At 36.5% G+C, this 5,098-nt stretch overlaps 1 long non-coding RNA gene across 1 annotated transcript; it reads right to left on the bottom strand.

Moving 5' to 3' along the window:
* Positions 1 to 473: 473 nt before the first annotated feature.
* LOC125274598 lies at positions 474 to 4,879 on the bottom strand. The gene is made up of 4 exons (XR_007186285.1): positions 4,653 to 4,879; positions 4,428 to 4,493; positions 4,178 to 4,259; positions 474 to 772 (listed from the first exon to the last, which is right to left on the bottom strand). It is a non-coding gene; the product is annotated as an uncharacterized LOC125274598 (long non-coding RNA).
* Between the last annotated feature and the right edge of the window lie 219 nt (positions 4,880 to 5,098).

Genomic DNA, 5,098 nt, shown 5'->3' on the forward strand with positions numbered 1-5,098 from the left:
AGTTAGGATAACATTCTCCAAAAAACATTCTAAAAATGTTTAGCGATAACATTGTTAGAACATTATTCCCTAACGTTATTATAATGTTTTTAGCGGGTAGTTTTATTTTAGTTCCCAGAATGTTCTTCTAAATGTTAGGATAACATTCTCTAAAAAACATTCTACAAATGTTTAGCGATAACATTGTTAGAACATTATTCCCTAATGTTCTTATAATGTTTTCAGCGGGTAGTTTTATTTTAGTTCCCTGAATGTTCTCCTTAAAGGTAGGATAACATTCTCTAAAACATTCTAAAACTGTTTAGTCATAACATTGTTAGAACATTATCCCCTAACATTCTTATAAAGTTTTTAGCAGGAAGTTTTATTTTTGTTCCCAGAATGTTCTCCTAAATATTCAAAAAAGAAAAAAGAAAGAAAGAAAAAGCTTAGCTATAACATTGTTAAAACATACAATTTAAAAATAAAACAAAATCTAACAGGTCTATAAATGGCATCCACATAAATTATTGGCTTTAGAAACAGTAAATGTTCAACATCACATGTTGAAGAACTCTAAAGTCCAGTGTGTAATCCTGCGTCTGACTGCTGTGTTTGCTCTGAGTGCTCATCACTGTCTTTGCTTGACCTGGTTCTTGCAGAAAAATAATACAGTTGTCCGTATTAATGTTCTAGTTTTCTTGTCTTTTAGTTTTCCAGCTGCTCTGCCAGTTAGCAGCATTGAGCCGTCTATGTGTGTAGAGCGTCTGTGTGTAGAGTTTTTCCTCAGAGCCTATAACAGAGGAGCATACAACAGTGTAAACACAAAATACATATTACATTTTAAGATCGCAAACAATATTGATATTCAATAGATATAATACTTTAAGTTAGGGATGTCCCGATCACGTTTTTTTGCCCTCGAGTCCGAGTCCGAGTCATTTGATTTTGAGTATCTACCGATACCGAGTCCCGATCCGATACTTCTATAATACATAAAAAAGAATAAAGAAGAGCGAAAAAAACAGATCCAGGATCCAGGAACAGTGCTTTTCAGGTTTTTCAGGTATCTAACAGTAATCAAATAGTAATCAAATATAAAATATCACTGCATATTATCTTTACTGTATAAAATAAATAATGATTAATCATTATTGAAGTTACAAAAACTATTCAGTCAAGAGCAGTGAGTGATTTCTTTGTTATTTGTTGTTTGATTTAACATTAAAAACAGGCAGCAGGAATAGTTTTCTTTTTTCCCTTTAAGACATGCACATCCAGTACATATACTGTTACACATGCGCTGTCTTTCTCGACTAATATACGTTCACTTAAGACATAACCGACTATGTTTGCTAGGATACTCGCTAAGACGGGCATGTTGACATAATTTTTGTATGAATTTGTCCGCTGAAGCGCAAGACTTGAAAGAGAACTCAGTATTTGCGCGCTGACTGAAATAAGCATGTGCGCGCTTCGGATGAGCGCACACAAATCTTCTCACAGCGCGCGAGCTCTCTTTCGCGTCTTGTTCTTGAAGGTTTAAATCAGCAAAGCTTAAATGAGTTAGTTTAAACACAGATAGAAACGTGTGCTGTTCAGGTCTCACCTGCGCTCGCGCTATCAACACCCGGGTGACGGCGTAAATGACTGGACATTAGAGCAGACGGCACTCGCAGTTAACAGTTTACAAAGAGTGACTGTTTTGTCCACGCTTTCTGATTATCGTTGTTGTAACGTTTTGCGCATCCATCGACTGAAACATACATTATCTGAACTCTGTCTGTTTTCCACGTTGCTATTTTAAACCATATTAACCAATAGATGCGTCGTCATTCGAGATGGGCCGCAGTGAAAGTGCGTACCGAACCGTAAGTGGAGAACCGTACGGTTCGATTTTTTTCTTACCGAGAACCGTTGCACCCCTTATACATATATATCCGAGTCCTGATCGGGAGGTAACGTCCGATTCCGATCGAGTCTGAAACCACGTGATCGGGCCCGATTTCCGATCACGTGATCGGATCTGGACATCCCTACTTTAAGTATCTACTCTGTTTGCTATTTAAAACATATCTACTTAATCCATTTTGTTAATAACACAACTACAAACTTTGAACCAAGACTCATGAACCTCGAACCAAGACTTGAACTCGAGTCAACTTGTGCAGAGCTGCAGCAAAACGGTGCAAACAATTCTATTGCTACGACATAGCTAGTTTTCATCAGTTATTTTGTCTATGGATCGTTACATCTGTTTTTGTGTTTTGTGATGGTTGTTCATGAGTCTCTTGTTTGTTCTGAGCAGTTAAACTGAGCTCTGTTCTTCAGAAAAATCCTCCAGCTCCTGCAGATTCTTCAGTTTTCAAGCATCTTCTGCATATTTGAACCCTTTCCAGCAGTGGCTGTATGATTTTGAGGTTCATCTTTTCACACTGAGAACAACTAAGGTACTCAACTATTAAAAAAGTTTCAAACATTCACTGATGCTCCAGAACGAAACACGACGCATTAAGAGTCAGGGGTCTGGGAATATTGGGCAGTTTTAACGGTTAAGGAAAAACAAGGGACTCATGAACAATCATCACAAAAAAACAAAACAAAACAAAAAAAACATCCGGGTAACGACACAGTATTAAGAACCAAAGGTTCCCAAAATTTTGAACAGGGTTATTTTCATAAATTCAGCTATTTATTTTCTTGTGGACTATATGTAAACATCTTTTGTGTAAAATATCTTAATCAGGACAGTACTAAATAAAAAATAGCATGCAATTTGTATGATCTCTCCTATTCTGTTAAAATTATTCACATTTTCACAGATTCTGCAAAGGGTTGCCCAACTTACGCATAACACTGTATATGACAACTGTTAAGTCTGATCAGTTACAAATGATAGCACTACACTTCAGAACAGTCTTAAGGTCTGTGTTTGGTGCTTGAAAATGACCCCAAGCTTTACTCACCCAAGCCATCCTAGGTGTATATGAAGTAAAATATCTAGCTTTGGCCAGACCACTAGATATTTTACTTCATAACTTGTTAAATATGGATATTTTTCTTACACAAATGCATCGCTTCACACTTCAGAAGGCCTTCATTAACCCCCTGGAGCCGTGTGGAGTACGTTTATGATGGATAGATGTGGATGGATACACTTTCTTCAGCTCATAATCGTGAACCCTGTTCACTGCCATTATAAAGCTCAGAGGAGTTAGGATATTTATTAATATTTCTCTGATTGTCTTCGTTAGAAGCAAGAAAGTCATATACACCTAGGAGTAAAGGCCTTAGCACACTGAGTCTGAAATTTTTGCATGCGTTTTTTCGTAATCCTAAAAAATCGTCACGCACTGAGACCTTGCACACTGAGTCCGATGCGTAAAAATTAATGATTTGCGGAAAAAGAAAATAAATGCAAAACAATACAAAATGAAGCCTTCAAGCTGTGAGCACGATTTAGTTGTCTCCTCTCTTCTTAAAAAGAGAAAAAGAAAGAGGAAATATTGGGTCCATTCAATTCCGAGATTGCATAGAGAGAAAGGAGAGTTCCACCTCATCAAGGAGCTCTGGAATTATCCCGAGCGTTTCAAAGTTTACTTCAGGATGTTCAGTTTGATGCTTTACTACTGGCACAACCTGTATCTTTGTATTCCGCACGTTGTTTGTCATTAAGTGCTGCTGTTTTGTGCTGTAGAAGACGTGGATCAACTTGTCAGATGGCATTCTGGATTTTTGCGTTTGCGTACGGTGGCTCTGAATTGTCAAAACGTCTCTCAAAATGCATGCGACGGATGCATAAAATGCAGAAAATCGAACCTGATCCGAATATTTTTTTGACGGACGAAAGTTTCGGAGACAGTGTGCAAACGCAATTGACATAACGTGAGGTCAAATTTATTTTTTAACGTGAAAGTTTCGCATGCGAATTTTGGACTCAGTGTGCAAAGACCTTTAAGCTTGGGCTAATTTTCATTTGAAAGTGAACTAATCCTTTAAGGGTTAAAAAATTTAGTCTCGGAGGAAAACATAATAATATTAATAATAATAATAATAATGTTCAAATAGGTTAACAATATGTTGCATTCCTTAAAACAACATTTACTAATTTTGTTCAAATATTAGTAAATAATTACTACAAACTTTTTCTAAATGACATTCTATTAAGATTTACAACAAAACTTACAAAACCACTTACCCATATCCTCCCATTCACTTCTGCAGGTAAATTTTTGCCAGATTGTGTCCTTCACAATGGCTGTCTGTCAACCCCAAAGTACCTAAAAAAATTAAAACATATCTTTCCCATTTCAACATATCTTTATGAATTACTTTAATATTATTATTTAAGTTAAAAAGAAATAATCAGATTAACATTTTTAAGTAGCAAATGTACAGTACCCGTATGCATATAGAACACAATATTGCATAACGACGGATTAAAGTACCTTTGTTGTAAATGAAGACTTTTTGTTGCATCATCAGTGTCCATTTTTAAGTAGGCCGTTTGGATTCTGGATGAAAACAAATCTAAGTTAGCTGTTATTCAAAAGCAGTATACAACCACAATTAATGTAATTGTCATGTCATTCTAAGAAAGATCTATCGGATTTTAGTGTATACGTAAAGGATAAACGAAAGATGTAAACTGAAAAAGACATTTAAAAACTTACATTCCAGTATTTATTGTTGAAGGCAGAGTTCCATTGACCAGGAGACAGTTCTGTTGTTTGGGCCACAAACTGTCCCAGCGGGTAAAACATCCTCCATCACAACTCTGTATCTGCCGCGACTCTGTTTGTGAACGAGTCCGTACTCGCTTTTTCCGTCAAAAAGACAATCAGACCAGGGACATTTTGCGCCAATTTCTTCAACTACCATTCGCGCTGTTCGTCAATTTCAAATGTCCCTACGTCACGAGAAAAGCATGCTGTGATTGGTGGTTTTACGCGTCGATTTACCATGGCCCAATCAGCGCCTCTCGTCTCCTGTAAACACCCTGTAGATTGTCATATTTTAAAATAAGCACTTTTTAACGAGGCTGAGTTGAAAATGTTCTCTAACCTTGTAATTAAAAATAGACTGTAGCCTACATTTGTTTGTTGCAAATTTACAGAAA

This window comes from Megalobrama amblycephala, linkage group LG9, assembly GCF_018812025.1.
Source record: "Megalobrama amblycephala isolate DHTTF-2021 linkage group LG9, ASM1881202v1, whole genome shotgun sequence".
In the NCBI taxonomy this organism is placed as follows: Eukaryota; Metazoa; Chordata; class Actinopteri; order Cypriniformes; family Xenocyprididae; genus Megalobrama; species Megalobrama amblycephala.